Consider the following 18,230-nt stretch of genomic DNA (forward strand, 5'->3'; position numbering starts at 1 on the left):
AAGTGAATAAAGTAAGAAGGGTCATGCATTTTGGGAAAAGAAAATTAAGTTAATTGATAATTTTTTGTAAGTAAAGAATCACTGTCAGTGTCATTCTTATATATATAAGTTTTGTCCTCTATTAATTCGAAAGTTTATGGATGTTCTAATCAATGTCAAAATAAATCAGGCTTTGACTAATTGATATGTTTTACACAAAAATTATATCTGAAGTTACTTTTTGTATTTAATATTTTAAACTTCAAATCATTTTAAATGCATCTTTATCAATTTTATTAATAAGGTCATTTTAATTATGATGATACGTGACTGCCTTACTTGGGTACATCATCAATGCTTGATAAAAGTAATGAATTATTTGAAATAGAAAATAGAAAAAATTGTTTCTAAAATCATAGTGAATTTCATGATGATGCATCCAAGTTTTAATTTCATGATCCTTATCCAATAGGTTAAGGATCACATCTGCCCCCAAAGAGGTCACATAGCAATTAATGGAGTACTAGATACTGTTTGCGTTCTTTTTCTTTCATTTAAAGATAAATATTTAAAGATGAAGAGAGTAATATTAAAGTCTAAATTTAAAATAAGTGAATACTTTCAAGATTTTTTATCTTGCAATTTCAAGCTAATAATTTTGTTATAAACAAAGATAATTACCATGATAAACTTAGAGAGATTAAAAAAAGTAACATGGGCATATCAATAATATCCTAGTTCAAAGAAGTTCGGTTGGAAGAAGTTTCTTCTAGTGTTTTTGTGAGTTCTTCATCAATTGTTTACCCTACATTTTAAGATTTGGTAAAATAATGAAATTACTTGGATAACTTGTACTTTAATTCTTGACCTTAACAGGAGCAATTAGGATTACATTTACTGGTCAAAGAGATTACAATAACTAAAAGAGTAGTCAAAGAGAAAAGGTGAAGTAGTTAGGGAGTACCTTACTTCTACTTTGACAAATTGGGCCAAATCTAAGTCCAGATAGTCAAATCCTTGAAGCTTATACGCAGTGTAGAGGAGGGTACTGATCTTTCTTTCAAATAAGATGGTTAATTCTATTCTCCCCTTGGAATTCCTTCCTTAGACCTTACCAGCTTTGAAAGGCCCATATTTTTCAGATGGGTGCAATGGATGTTGGATTGGGCAAGCTCTATTTTTAATACCTAATCACGTCTGTTTTTCTTTATTGATAAATGTTTCCCTCATGTTTTGAATTGGGTAGCAGCCCATGTTTTCATGATATTGGACAAGTGTGATAATATTAAATATATAATAAAACACCTCTGCCTGTTGGAATATTTTGCAAACTGTGGGTTTTGTTTGGGGATTTTGGGAAGAGGTCTTAAGTCATAGTAACATTTCATTTTTACTTGCAAATAATTGCCACTCCCCAGTCAATTCAATAGAAGCTGCATTTGTGCAAACTATTTATATTACAATTGCTTGTGTTTAAATCAGCTCCTAAGTTAAAATGATTACTAAATCAAACCAATAAAAAGTTTTTCGAAGAGAAAAATACCACTACAAGAAATTGTTTTAGATATATTAAACTATTAAATAATTGGATGCAATGCATGCATGGCAGAGACTAATCAAAAAGTTAAAAAAAAAAAGAAAGTCACTCACAATATTAGGTGGTTGAGTCACTCCAATAAGGAAAAATTAAACATGGAAAACAGTCTTGTCGGTAGCAACCTTTGATTGATTGATTGTAATTGTGAACAGCTTAATTCTATTAGTGAAGATGTTAAAACAGTTTGCTTGGGAGAAACAAAAGGAACCAATATTAGAAGGGCAGGAGCCCTCCCCTCCCCCTATTTTCTTTCCCTACATTTGGGTTCACATCAAGAACAAACTTTTTTGGTTACCTCTACCTACTAAGGATGGGGTAGCAGGCAGAATGGATGACAAGAAAAAGATGTTTCTTCTTTATTGATATCGACCTTGGTAAAGGACCGCTTTTCCTTTTTTTTTTTTTTCTAATTAAATTCTTTTTTTAGGTCCAATGATTGCAATATAGGAGATGGGAAACGTTCTTCCATCTTGGAAGATGATATTCAACGCAAAATTTTTCCTACAATTACTGAAGGATGTTACTTCTTCTCTGATTATATGTGCTAATGTTTACACAATTTGAGTGATATTAACTCTTCTCTTCTTCTTTTGATTGAATTGGACGAACAAAAGGGGAGAGGAGAGGAGATTCAGGCCTTGAAGTCAAAGTTAGGTCAATGTTTTACTCTTTTTTAATCTTACTGCAAACTGCTTCCCAGAATTTGGAAAGAGAATATGATTATGGGAATAATTTTGTTTTTATGATAGCTTGATGTTATTCTCACCAGGCCAACATTTATAAACTTTTCAATTCTTCTTATCAACGTGAGATCAAAACCTGTTATTTATTTCTTTCGAAGCACTTAACCTGACATTTTTTCTTATTCAATCTAGCAATGTTCATATCGTCGTTAACCACTTTACTTATCTTTTTTTGAAAGTATTTGACGTAAATCAAATTTAAATTAGATCTATTTTGATATCATTTTATCACATACTATTATTTTCTTTTAGAAAAGTAAACTTGACAAGATATGTAACAATCACACTTAAAACTTTTTCAGAATCGCTTACCTGCCTTCCTTGGAAGATACTTGGCTTGACTCTATGTTGCTGTAATGAGAAGTTAATTTTAATGAACTAGGCTGCCAAATATTCATTTATGAACATCTTGATAGGGAAACTGGTGGTGACCACCAACCCGCTGATGCAAGAAAGGATACTTGGATGACCACCTAATTAATGCTCAAGGGAACAGAAACGGCAGATGAAGTTGAAACCATACTTTTATGAATTAATGACTCAATTCATCATTTTTGACAGTCCCTTTTCCTTCTCCTCTCTCAAAACAATCCGGTATTTGACAGATGGCAACCTTTTCTTTCCCTGGAATGCACGCGTGCTCATTGCCCCCGTTTTAATGGAATTAGCGTAGATGCAATGAAATCTTCTGTTTAACTTGAGTGATTGAATTCCCATGGATTTCATTGCCAAAACAGGGGGAGTGGGGGGTCGTGTTCCTTTCTTTTTACTTTTTTCTGCTGCCTGGTCCCAAAAGGAATATGCGTGCAGCCTTTTTGTAAAGAATAAAGAAGGTTTGGCTGCAAAAGCTGGAGTATAGAGCAAATGGTAAAAAGGCACAGGATGCAAGTTATAGCAGTTGTGAATTATTATGTTGGTACATAAAGCCCGAGCCCAGGGGGCTATCACTGATTTGCTTACAAGTGGTTGCATTGATTTTTGTAATGTTTGGGGGGTCAAGATTCAAGATGACATATTGTTTTCTTGACAGTATATAAAATTATAAATGCACTCTGCCAAAATAGCTGTAATTTCTGGTACTTTTTCACCGGCCCTCCTTCAAACTCCCTGACTTGAGTACTAGGTGATAGTTTACAAGAAAGCTGGTGAGGAAAAGAAATTCATCGGAGTATTAATGCTATGGAGGATGATTCTCCTTTCGAAACAGTGTTCAAGTTTATATCAGAGCCAATGATTCTTATGCCAGGGTTTGAATGGCAAGTAAGATTAGAATTGATTTTGCTGCCTAAGTAGTAGTAGAAATTAATGTCATGAGGTGTGCAAAAGCTCATTCAGATACTTACAAGCTTAACATTTCTAACCTTTACTCCAAAGATCAAAATGTAAGCAAACATTAGCTAATGGAATCTACAGACATTGGCAGTTTTTGTTACTTTCAGCCCATTAAACTTTGTCGAAGCCCAGGGGCATAGGATTCATGTGACAATCAGGAAGAAAGGAAAGGCAAGGTGTTCTCAACAGAGCACACTTTCCCATGGGACTCTCTCAGTGGTCCATGAACCATGAAATCAGCACTTCAGCAGAAGCTCAAATCAGAGTTTGAATTTTCCATTGCAGGACCCCCGTCTGGACACAGCGCGTGTCCACTCGTTTGAAAGTGAAAGTGGGCCTCAACAGAAGCTGCAAAGCGAAAAACCTAAACCCCGCATCCCCCCTTTCTCTGTAAGAAAAAAACAATGTCTGGATTGATGACGTAGTACAGTGAATTTGCTTTTGGTCTGTGTTTGAATGCTCTTTTGGTCTGTTGCCTTCATTTGCACTCCACATCTTTTCCCTGATGCAAACTCTTTCGGGACAAGACTTAAAAAATTAATATATGTTATTGATCTTCCTTACTAAAATCTATGAATAAACCTCACCAATTTGATAGAGAAAACTTTATACAAGTTATTGCAGAATCTTTAGGCCCCTTCCCTATCACAGGTTGGTCCCCTTCCGTACGTTACACATAGAACACATTTGTTCCCATTGGGGTCCCAGTTTTGTCCAAACCAGGACCTTGGGTTCTTCACTTTTTGTAATATCAAAGTGGCAATCACCTGGCTTTTGCTCTTCTCTGCCAAAGCTTTCCTGTTCACGAATTCAAATCTTGCTCATGGGCATTGCTTTGTTCTTATGACCATCGATGACCTTTCCTTGTGGTTCTTGATCTTCAGGATTCATTACAAAAGGGGGACTGCATGATCAATCCACTAGAGAGAAAAGATTTTGAGATCCATGCAGATTGAAATGATGGTGAAGCCTGCAAATGCTGAACAACATCCCACAAATTCCGTTGAGTTAGCTTGCTCTCTTGCTTGGAGTGATCATTGTTCATAATTCACACTGGAATTTTAAGTACAAGTACAACATTCGAGCAAAAAGAACTATCCAATCGAGTCAATGGATCAAAGAGCTAATTGATTAGTTTCTTGTTACAACAAGAGGCATTACTCTAATGTGAAACTATTCTATTATGCAAAGTCACAAAATTTCGTTTTCAAGATTCACTTTATGACTTTAACAACAGAGAAAGTGAAAATTGTACGAGTTACATAATGAGTAAGGAATCTCATAAACATATTCTTGTCGAACTATTTATGGAAAGAGACACTAGTATTTATTCTTCAACAGTTCATTCTTTTGTTAAACACTAGCTGGTGTTGGAGGAAGATGCTTTACGGGACATGGCTAGCTAAGCCTCTTACCCAACACAAAATGCTATCAAGCCTACAAGCAAGTAAAAGCAAATGGCTTAGCTTCATTATTCCTAGACATTTAAGTAGTAGTGACTTTTTAGTCAAGCTTTGTGGATACTGCCTCCATAACTTTGCACTAAGTACATGTTTTCTTTTACAATTATGCCGATGAATCTAGAGCACTCTTCAATATTTAATTATTTTATTATTATATGCATAAAACTTGATATATATATATATATATAATATCATTATTCTTATAATTATCTTTAAGTCATTTCTCATATAAAATTTTAAATTCGCGAGAGAACATGATCAAGCAAAAAGTATTGCTATAAGTTTCTCAAATTCAAAGGCAGGATGATGAATAAGGAATCCAAGGGGGGAAACCAATGGCTTGGCAAGTAGTGATCCTTAGCCTAGAAATAGACACTTCATCTTATAAAACAAAGGTCAAAATGGAAAGAAATACTAAAAATCCTCGACCTGTAAAGATGATATTTAAAAGAAAATATAATTAATGTCTTATATTTCATTGAATTTAGTAAAAATAACGTATTAAATGTTGCATATTAGTATATAATGCAATTATTGGTTTAAGATATAAAGTTTGAAAATTTAGAAATTTATACAAAGTATCTAAGTGTATCAAATTTATATTTCATTAAAGTATCCATTGAGTCTTTGTACTCAAACTTTTTTTTTTTTTTTTAAGATTGCTATCTATCCATGGAAGATAGGTACTTAGACGTTTTTTTCAATTTAGTCTCTCTACTCAAAATCGTGACAGTTTAATCTTTTTAACATTTTTCGTCTCAATTGATGTTACGGTGCTAATGTCAGCATTGATGTAGCACTAGATGTTGATATAACACGTGAAATGAGTTTGAGTTGTTGACATGGCATTGTCATGTCACCTTAACATACTAATGTGGTAGTGCCACATCACTTTCTAGATTCAACTTGTTGACTTGGCACTGCCATGTCACTCTTTAAGTTCGAGTTGTTGATGTCAGTACTGTAAAGGTCAATTTGAATAAAAAATGTTGAAAGAATTAAATTAAAACAATTCTCAAAATCAATTGACTAAATTGTTATAATTTTGAGTAGAGAGACTAAATCGCAAAAAAAGCTTAAGTACATGAGCCAAATGAGTACTTTAACCATTTATATTTTCATACTAAAGATAATTTTAAAATTAACATCATATTACTATTAGTAAATCATATTAAGAGTTATCTGTTTCTTAGTGTTTTGTTATTTTGTCCTAGTCTTTAGGAGGTTTAAAGATAGTGAGTTGTTTAAAGCATCTGCTTTACAGTGGATTGTTTAAAGTGATTACATTTTTTTATTTTATAGGAGTTAGTGGTGAATGTTAGTAGATAGTTAATGATATCCTTATGATGTAATGCCTATTTATAGGTTATTTTCTATTAATTACAATTAGAGTGCTTTCATGTTTCCTTTTCATATGTGCTTTCTATTATTTAAGTCTTTGTAACAGTGGTATCCAAGCTAGCTTAGAAATAAAAAAGAGTAAAAAAAGTGAGGAGTCATTTGCAACAGCACAACCATCTCATTCTAGCAAGCATTTCTTATTGCAGCAACAATATCTCATCTCCATGACTTAAGAAAATTATGATCTCAGCAACAATAGTAACCAACTATTCCTCGTTTTGATGATCATTACGATCATTAGAGCATGCTAATGGAAAACTTCCTCAGGTCCAAAGATTTTTGGCAAATGGTTAGTGTTAGAATAGAAGATCCAACAATTGATACACCATTATCAAATGTACAAAAGGCAAAAATAGAAGGCTTACAGTTAAAAGATTTAAAGGTAAAGAACTATTTATTCCAAGCAATTGATTAATCTATCTTGGAAACCATTCTTAGCAAAGACACTTCCAAATAGATTTGGGATTTCATAAAAAAGAAATTTCATGGATTAATAAGGGCGAAAAGGTAGCAACTTCAAACACTTCGTTTGGAGTTTGAAACACTTCAACTGAAAATAGAGGAGTCTGTCTCTAAGTTTTTCTCAAGCACAATGGCGATTATCAACAAGATGTGTGTCCATGGAGAAAAGATGGAGCACATGACAGTGGTGGAGAAGATTCTACGATCAATGACACCAAAGTTTAACTATGTAGTTTGTGCAATTGATGAATCCAAGGATCTCGATGATCTTTCAATTGATGAATTGCAAGGATCGTTGCTGGTTCATGAACAAAAGTTGAGTTTTCAAGATAAAGGAGAACAAGCTTTGAAAGCCTCCAGCAATAATTCATCTTCCACATCGAATAGTTCAGACCAGGGAAGAGGAAAAGGTAAAAGACGAGGCAAAAGCAGAGATAGAGGAAACCAAAATCGTTAGTAGCAACACAACTTTGAGGAAGGTCATTTAAACAATACCCACAGAAGAGGAAGAGCTCAAAGTAGTTACCAATCAAAGCCAATGGAAAAATCTCACATTGAGTGCTACAGATGCCATAGGTATGGTCATTATATGTTAAAATGTCAAATAGATTCATCCAAAGAAAATGGTGGAAGAGCTGACTTTGCAAAAATAGAAGAAAATGTGTCGTTGTTAATGGTTTGTCATGCCAATGAGGAAACTCACAAGAATTTATGGTACCTAGACACAAGCTGCATCAATCATAAGTTTAGAGACAAGTCTGTATTTTCTTATTTGAATGAATCCTACCGTGATATTGTAAAGTTCGGAGATAACTTCCAGGTATCTATGATAGGGAAAGGCAAGGTAACTATCCAAACTAAAGAAAATCTTGTTCATTATATCACTATTGTTCTCTTTGTTTCAAAATTAAAAACAAATTTGCTTGATATGGGGAAACTTCCAAAAAAGGGATATGTAATCTTTATAAAAAATGGAGTTTGCAAAATTAAAGATGAAAAGTTGGGCTTAATAGTTCAGGTTAGCATGACAACCAAATGCATGTTTCCACTTTATCTTCACAACACCATTCATTCTTGCTTCAATACAAGATTGAACAAGGAAGCTTGGCTGTGGCATTTTTACTATAGACATCTGAATTTTGGTGGATTAAAGATACTTCATCAAAAGAATATGGTGGCTGGTCTCCCTTAACTAGTAGTTTCTCCTCAAGTTTGTGAATAATGTGTTGTTAGTAAACAACATCGCTCTTAATTTCCATAAAGAAAATAATGGAGAGTAAGAAAGCTTTTGAAGTTAGTCCATTCAGACATTTGTAGGCCAATCAATCCAACTTCGAATGGAGGTAACAAGTATTTGATTACTTTTATTGATAACTACAATTAGAAAATATGGATTTATTTTTTGAAAGAAAAATCTGAAGCTTTTTTGACTTTTAAGAATTATAAAGTGCTTGTTGAAAAAGAAGTTGGTATGTCAATAAAGGTTCTTCACACTAATCGTGGTGGAGAATACACCTCTCATGAATTTGCAGTTTTTTACGAGACTCATGGCATCAAAAGGCAGCTTGCAACAGCTTATACATCACAACAAAATGGTGTTTGTGAAAGAAAGAATCGTACCATCCTTAATATGGTGTGAAGTCTCTTGTTAAAGAATGGAGTTCCAAAACCTTTCTAGCCTGAATCAGTTAATTGAAGTGTGCATTTTTTGAATAAAAGCCCCACACTCATTGTTCAAAATATGACACTAGAAGAGGCATGAAGCAAACATAGACCAACTGTCGATCACTTCAGGATTTTCAGTTGTATTGCATATGCCCACGTTCTAGACCAAAAGAGGAGTAAGCTTGACGATAAAGGAGAAAAATGTGTTTTTCTTGGTGTTAGTGAGCAATCAAAAGCTTACAAGCTCTACAATCCTAACACCAAGAAACTCATTATTGGCCGTGACGTTGTGTTTGATGAAGAAAAAACCTGGCCTTAGAATAAGACAAGTGTTGGACAAAATTCAGGTATCCCAACAGATTTTGATGATGAAGATCAAAAACAAAAGCCAGCGAGGAATTTGCAACCATCAACAAATTTGCAAACTGATCTAGGAGATGTTGAGCACACACCAATGGCAATAGCAGAAGAAGAATGATGATCACAATGCATCAGGAGAAGACCATCATGGATGAGTGACTGTGAGGTACTTGAATCTTATTAGTCTTATGATTCACTTGTACATTTTGTTCTATTTTCTGATTGTGATCCTATAGCCTTTAAAGATGTTGTTAAAGAACCAAAATGGCAAAAAGCAATGGATGATGAAATCTCAGCCATAAAAAGAAACAACATTTGGGAATTGACAGATCTTCTCAGCAATCAAAAGACAATTAGAGTCAAGTGGGTATACAAGACGAAATTCGAAGAGAATGGTGAAGTTGATAAATACAAGCCATGCTTGGTTGCTAAAGGCTACAAGCCAAAGTATGGTGTTGATTACAAAGAAATTTTTGTTCCAGTCTCAAGGCGTGATACGATCAGATTGGTGATTGTATTTGCTACACAACACTCATGGCCTATTTTCAGTTAAACATAAAGTCAACATTCTTACATGGTGAGCTGTAAGAAAAGGTATTTATCAATCAACCTCCTGGTTATGTGAAGCTTGGTAATGAGTATAAAGTGTATGAATTAAAAAAAAAAAAAAGGCTTTATCTGGACTCAAACAAGCTCCAAGAACTTGATATAGTCGTATAGATGCTTATTTTTCACGGGAGGAATTTAGAAAATGTCCATATAGTATACAGTTTACATAAAAAATAAAGATGGAGGGAAAATCTTTATTGTATGTTTATATGTCGATGATTTAATTTATATTAGAATGATGAAGCTATGTGTGGCATCCCCCTCAGGGCCCACTCCAAGGTATTGTATGGTTTGGGTCTATTCTATGTGCCCCGCTGCAGCTGAAATGGTTAAAGGCGTTCCCTTCGGGAGGAGCAAAAGGTCTTGGGTTCGATCCACGGGATCAGAAAGGTTCATGTGCCAGAACTGCTGCAGCGGGGCACACAGAATAGACCCAGACCATACAATACCTTGAAGTGGGCCCCGAGGGGGATGCCACACTATGTTTGAAGACTTTAAGCAATCTATGATAGTTGAATTTGATATGTCTGATCTTGACATCAAGCATTATTTTCTTGGTATTGAAGTGGAACATTTTGTTGCTGGGTTTTTTATCTCTCAAAAGAAATATATTCAAGAAATTTAGACAGATTTCAAATGAAGGATTGTAATTCAGTGAATACTCCTATTGAATTTGGTTTAAAGCTAACAAGAGATCCTGAAAGGAAAAAGGTGGATAGCACTCTTTACAAGCAAATAGTGGGAAGCTTGATGTATATGGATGCAATAAGACCGGACATAATGCATGTTGTCAGTCTTATTAGCAAATACATGGAGAGTTCAAGGGAAGTACATGTTTTGGTTGCCAACGTACTATGGAATATGGACTGTTCTACAAGAAAAGGAGAGAAGTCAGACTTAATTTGTTTTACAGATAGTGATTATGCAAGAGATCGCGATGATAGAAAAAGCACATTGGGTTTTGTCTTTATGCTTGGTTCAGGGGCTATTTCATGGTCATCAAGGAAACAACCAATTGTCACTTTGTCAACAATTGAAGCTAAATTTGTTGCTGCAACTTCATGTGCATGTCAAGTAGTATGGTTGAAAAGAATTCTTGAAGATCTCTGTTTAAGAAATGAAAAACCCATAGTCATTTATTGTGACAATAGTTCTACAATCAAACTTTCAAACAATCCAGTTTTACATGAAAGAAACAAACATATTAATGTTAGATATCATTTTCTACGTGATCTTTGTAATAATGGGATAATTGATTTGGTGTTTTGTAAAAGCAAGGATCAAGTGGATGATATTTTGAATAAACCGCTTAAGCAAGCAAGATGTGTTTGTGAAGCTTCAAAGAATGCTTGGAGTATGCTCTTCAAATAATGTTGTTCAAGGGAAGGCATAGCTGAAGTGTTGAAGTTCATTTATTCCTAAATTGATTTATGCATATTTCAGTTTAAAAGAGGGTGTTAAGAGTTATCTGTTTTTTAATAGTTTGTTATTTTGTCTTAATCTTTAGAAGGTTAAAAGATAGTGGGTTGTTTTAAGCATTTGCTTTATAGTGAATTGTTTAAAGTGACTATATTTTTCTATTTTATAGGAGTTAGTGGTGAATGTTAGTAGTTAGCTAATGATATCTTTATGATGTAATGCCTATTTATAGGCTTTTTTCTATCAATTACAAATAAAGTATTTTCATGTTTCCTTTTTATATGTGTCTTCTGTAAATATTATAATATTATTTTTATTATATATATATATCAAACACAGTATTAATATCTTGGTGGGATAGTAGTAAAAGAGAAAAGAGAAACAAGAACATAGATTTGGAGAGGAAGTAACTTTCACCTCGTGATTCCAAAGAGGGGAGGCATATGCATGCATTTTGGTACTTGAACCTCGTTAACTGTTTTCCAATTAAAATCAAACACGTATTCCTGTTAGTACTTTGGCACTGATCTGTTGCCGTCATTGGCCATACCAACACCACCAACCGCCCCTCACCTCTCTTCACTTTGTCGGCCGTTTTAATCCTAATTTTTTACCTTTTTTTTTGTTCTTTCCACGGTGTCTGACATGCTTGCTTTGCAGTTTGCACGTGTAAAGGGTTTTGCAAGCTGGATAGTGCCAATGACTACGGCATCTGACCTCTTATCCAAATCGAAACCCTCTTGTTATTAATAGGAACGAATTAACTGATTAAACTAATCATCCCTTATTTTAATCTCTGCTTGTAACTGCATAATCCCTTATTAGTTTTTAATATATATGATTAAATAAGATGAATAGTACTTTATATACATCTTTTATTATTGCTAAATATGTTGTTATCGGACTTAATCCAAATGTTTAAGGAGTTCAAGAAGTCCGTCTTTGAGAAGGTGCCTATGTGATTTTAAATTTTCTATAATTATGGGTTGTCAAAGGACTTATAATCAGTGGTGGAATCAAAGTGATGGCAGGAGTGACGACGATCATTTTTCAATTTTTAATTTTTTTATTATTATATGTATAAAGTTGAAATATTTTAAACCTATGATTGATTATCTTTTAGTCACTTTTTATACAAAATTATAAATTTGTCACTATTTATAATGGAACATATATGTGCATGATCCAAATACGACTCCATTTCATCTCTCTCTTTGTTCTTCCTCCTTTGGATCCTTATTTGCTTAAGTATCAAGGAAGGAATCATGGGAAAAACATTTGATGTCATCGTTTCATCGCAAGAAAATACATGAAAAAGGTTGACATTGTAATGGGATTTGCTAAACTTCACTAATATAATTACAATAACTTAATAATTAAAGTAAGACTAATTATAATTAATCTCTAATGGGTAGCAATGGAAAAACAGAAAGTATAGTGGACCACAAGGCCGCCATTGTCCTCCTAACAGCATTGCATGATTAGAAATAATTAGATAAATTAAAGGTCGTTGCTTCTTTTTATTCAACTCAAATTATTATTCATTATTCATTATTATTATTAACATCACTATCGTGTTTTACTTTTAATTTTGTTAAGTTATGGAAGTTAAGTATGTCGGCATTATTTTTTTTTTAAAATGTCAACTTACCCTACAAATTAATAATTTTCCTTATCTTCTTTATCTAATTACCACCCTCCAAAAAAAAAAGAAAAAATTAAAATCCTCTTGTCTTGTCTAAGGTTAGAGAAACCCATAGACACGTGGCCAAATCAATGTTATAATAAATATAAAAGTTATTACAGATTAATTTTAATATATTTTAAATATTTAATTTAATAATAAATGCATGTATTTGTTTATTTAAAAATCAAATTTTGACTCTTTCGAAAAAAAAAAATGATTCTAGTTATATCAGCAACAAACAACAATATTTTTTTTAATGTTGAGGCATAGTTTATCATTTCTGTTTGACTAAAATTCATCGCATTTAATTATACAAATTGTCTTAATCTCATAAGTTTATAAGAGCATTCCGCTCTAAAAATCAGCTTTAATATAATTTTTTTTGCAAATGGGCACATGTTCAATGTATGTAACTCCATAAGGTCGCCTTCATCCATATAGGTTAGGAGAGAGTTGCTTAATTATTCGTAATTAAAATTTTTATCTTTTGAGATGCATAGATGATGAAATCACAGTGATTTCTCCTTTACTTATCAACAATTTCTATTGTCTTATGATCACTTAATCTCCAAATTAAGAACATATTATTGTAAGTGTGGATCCACCATCCATCTCTTTTAGTAGGTTTAATATTGCAAAGATTAGAATTATTATTATTATTATTATTATTATTATTATTATTATTATTATTATTATTATTATTATTTTGATTTCATGATCTCTCTTATAGGTGGAAGGTTCACTTTCTTCATTTTGATAACTATACCTACTTTTATAAGTTAGTTCGACTTAATTTTTTGCCTTGCCACCTTTAATATTAATTTGGTAAAATTTCATCCATAATTCATGAGGTTTCAATTTTTCTTGCATAATATCGTGTGTTTTTTTTCTCCATTAATTCAAGGTGGATAAATTCTATTCTAAGAAAGGGTTATATCAATAATTTCACTTAATACAATTATCAAAATTCACTCATTTTAAAAGTTGGTATATTTGTTCAAATTTACGAGTATTTTATTAATTTTATTAGAAAAATAAACGGTGTAACTTCTTTGAGAAAAAAACTAATTATCTACAGAAATTAATTGAGAAAGAAAAAAAGAAGATACTATGTGAGAAAAGTTGAAAGCATAACATATTTATTCATGTTAATTTTACATTAAAAAAATATTACGTTTCATTTAAATTTAATTATTGTCGTTTTCTTTTTTCCATTATAAATTGCAAATTGCATGTGAACATCAAGGAGTTTCCATCTTCCATGACAGCAGCTTCCTTTGATACACTAAGTAAACTTTTTATCTTCTGATATGAATGGATGGTGAGATCACAGTGATTCTCCTCCACTTATCAACAATTGTCAGCACTTAATTTCCAAATTAAGAACATATTCTTGAAGGTGTGGATCCATCACCCATCTCCTTCTTTAGGTTTAATGCAAAGATTAGAATTATTAATCTATCGATTTCATCTCTTATACGTCGAAGCATCATTCATTTGATAAGTATACCTACTTTTACAACTTAGTTCGACTCAATTTTTTAACTTGCCATCTTTAGTATTAATTAGGTAAAACTCCATTTATAGTATAGTTTATGTCATTTTGACTTTTCTTGCGTGATTTCTGTGTTTTTTTTTATCTCGATTAATCTCCTGTGTATAAATTTTGTTCTCAAAAGAGATTATGTCATTAATTTTAATCTATTAAATTATATTCTCATTTTAAAAGGTAATTTATCTATTTTTACTTAAATATTTTGATAATTTTATTAAAAAAATTAACAGTTAAACCCTTTCCGAGAGATAAAAAAAGAAACAAAATGTTACGTAAAACAAGTTGAAGTCACACGAATTCTAAGTGAAATTTACTTATATTAAGTTTACATTAAAAGAAAGGTTGAGTTTAATTTCAGCTTAATTATTGTCCTTTTTCTTGTTCCATTATAAATTGCAAATTGCATGTTAACATCAAGGAGTTTCTCGATCTTCCATCAGTGACAGCAGCTTGCATATTGCCCTAGCTCTCTCATGCTGGTTCGATTTTACTGTGTCCACAATATTAAATAAGCTAATAATTAACCAAGTGGTTAATTATTTTACTATCTAAGAAAGGGAAATAGTCAAATTTGTCGGTCCAATCATGTTTCCAACACCAGCATTATTAAGCAGACAAAAATTTTCTCAATTCATCATGTCAACATTGTCTGCTTTGCGTGATTCATCCAATTTGAACAATGTGAAGCTGTTCAGTTAAACTTTAGTTTTACAAGAACTAAAATTTATGTTTATTATTTAATCGATTCGATTAATCCAATAATAACAAGTAACGTGATTTCGTATAAATGAGTATACGATAAAATATTTATAAATATTCGATATACTATCAATATACAAACGAGATGGTAATAATCGATTTATTAAGATTATATAAAATTTATATATTAATATTACATCAAATATAAGTTATATGATAAATTATATATTTATGTTTCGTATTGAAATCAATGTTAATTGTTCGGGCATCATTTTCATATGGCCCAAAGACAAAAAAATTGATGATGATAATGGCATTTTCGCACCCTAAGCAATTACATCAAAGTAGATGCACAGGATCTTCCATGAATCATTTGGTGATGCATGGAGTGACTTTCACTCCATCATAGACAAGTTAGTGGCTTTGGGAGGTCTGGTCATTTTCTTCTGTTACATTTTATGCATGTCATGTCTCAAAACCATATACTTTTTTGAGTTTGGTCAATCTAAAATGATGGTGTGTTAATCTTGCCAAAGAGAGCTCTCTTTCCATCACTTTCCCTCCATCTTTCTTTCTTTCTCTCTTTCTCATTGTCATGTTGTGGAAGAGTTTGGATTGGATATGAACTTTACTTGTCAAGTAGTATGCTCAATTCTCACAAGTTAAGTCAACATCTGCCTAGGGCCAAAGGTTTGTTTATTCATTTTAGCCTTAATCGAAGTTTATTATGCATTAAGGAAATTTTTGGGTTATAATTCATTATAACAAAATGTTAACCGGTATCCATATATAAGTATTGATTAAGGTGATATTTATAACCGATATCTATATATGTCCCCGTTAATCGATTTTCATGATAATTAATAACACGAGATAAGTTTGGAATTAGAATCAATATGTAATTATTGTTTAAGGGTGGTTAAATGCTCTTTACACCACCTTTTAAACTTCAATACCCAATATTTAAAACTTAAACTCTTACCTTTTAAACTTCAATTTCCTCTTTACACCACCTCCAGCAAGTCCTTCAGTGCAAACTTTCCAATTGCTTTTTAATAGTTTCTCCAATTTCCAAAACTCTATTGCAGAGGTCAAAATTCTTCAATTCCTTTGGTAGCTCAAATGTTTTTGGAAGGGTTTTTAGGAGAAAGTAAGGCAATCACTTGTTTCATGCAAGGGGTAGATTCCCTTAGAATACAATATTTTTTTTCTTTCACGTCACTCTCGTTTCTCTTTTTATTATACGTTATGTTGAAAATTTAGTTATTACACGTTATGTTAAAAAATATAATTATTACACATCATATTGAAAATTTAATTATTGCATGTTATGTTAAAAATTTAATTGTTACACACCATATTGAAAATTTAATATCTATGTCATGCGTGTGTCCTATACACGTTTTATACCTCTCACCTTAACCCTTAATTGTAAAAAACTAAAAACATTTTATCTTTAGTTGTTATAATTGAAACGTTTGGTACTTAATTGAAAAAAATATCTAAATATCTAAATATTTAATCCCAATTTAAATATTTAACCTTATTTAGGTCATTGAAAAAAAAAAAGAGAAAGGGAAATTTCATTCAAGTTGCCGCGTAAATTAGAACTGGGAGAAGCATCACATTTGAAAGAAATGTATGCAACTAAGATCTCCCAAAATATGGAGAAGAAAGACTTTGAATAGTATCATAATATTATTAGTAATACATATTCTAAAGGTCAAAGGGCAGCCAGAGAATACATAAGTATATAACAATACAACCTACCCCATATATTTTAGCATTTCGTATTAATAATAAGAAAATTAATTTATGTTTTTAATTGTAGTGGGTTGGTTTCAATTGACGAAAGCAAGAAAAAAGAACCCCTCAATTATTTGTTTAATAAGCCATTGCATTTGACTTGGCATGTGCATAAAAAATAAAAGAAAAAACACTAAGTATCCTTTGAAATTAGAATATGAATAATTAGCATATGTATTATGTAACACGAATTAATAACTAAGGGAGTTATTATTCATATATTTGACATTTTTAGAAAAATTAAATAAGATAAGAATGATCACACTAGCATTTTTTTGAGTTAACACTTTTGACATTATATTAGAATATATATATATATATATATTGTGAAACGCCATTGCGTGTAAATGTTAAAATTTATATAAGTATTTAATTTTCAAAAAAAAAACTTATATAAATATTTAAATCAATCATTATTAATAATATAAGTTTAAGCTTTTCGAGAATGATGTCATTTAGCTCTAAAAAGTTATTGGGCTAGTGATACTTGAACTCAAGTTATTAGCACTTTATGTTCTGATAATTAAATATATATTATTTTTAAATATTTGTCTTTTTTCGATTTTTAAAGAGATTTAAGATAAAAATTTTAAATTTTAATATATTTTTATATTAAAAATTAAAATTATTTTATAATATAAGGGGTAAAATACCTTTATTTTTTAAGTTTTAATTAAAATTCTAAACGGATCTATTAGTTTTGGAAATAAACACTCTGCTCAAAAAAAATATTTTTCGTTAAATACATAAGTTTAGCTATTAGTCAACTGTTAGTTTGATGATGTGATAATATTAAAATAATAATTTTATTTTTTATTAATTTTAAAATTATTATTATATAATTTTTTTAAGTTAAAAAAAGAGAGCACCGATTGATGCTACCCAAGGGAGATCAGTGCTCCCCAACAAAGGAGAGCATTGACCGGTATTCCTTTTTCTTGAGGGTGATCCTTTTTTTTTTAAAAAAATATAATAATAATAATTTTTTAAATTAATAAAAAAAGTATTCTAGTTTTTTTATAATATTTGTTAACGATATTTATATTTTTAGGATAGAGTATTTATTTCGAAAATTAGTAAATTTTTTTATAATTTTGATTAAAATTTAGAGCTATGAAAGTATTTTACCTTGATATAAATGTTGAATTTTTTTTATATAATTGAAAAAAAAGAGATTCGAATCTTATTTTTTAAACAGGAAGTTCATGCACCAGAGTAAAAAACTTGGGTACAAATGTTGGATATTTTTTAATAAGGAAGTATTTTAATATAATTAAATGAAAAGACCCAATTAATTTGTGGGTCCATGAATGTGCTATGTATGCTAGAGTTATGAAATCTGACTTTGGACAAATTTGAAATCCGATTTATATTTTATTTTATCTTGAATTAGTGTATGTTTCATGGTGACCGGTCACCGGTGGCGGGACAAGCAAACTATATATAAAAGCAG

The sequence above is a fragment of the Theobroma cacao genome, chromosome 5 (genome assembly GCF_053813885.1).
Source record: "Theobroma cacao isolate CCN51 chromosome 5, ASM5381388v1, whole genome shotgun sequence".
NCBI lineage: Eukaryota > Viridiplantae > Streptophyta > Magnoliopsida > Malvales > Malvaceae > Theobroma > Theobroma cacao.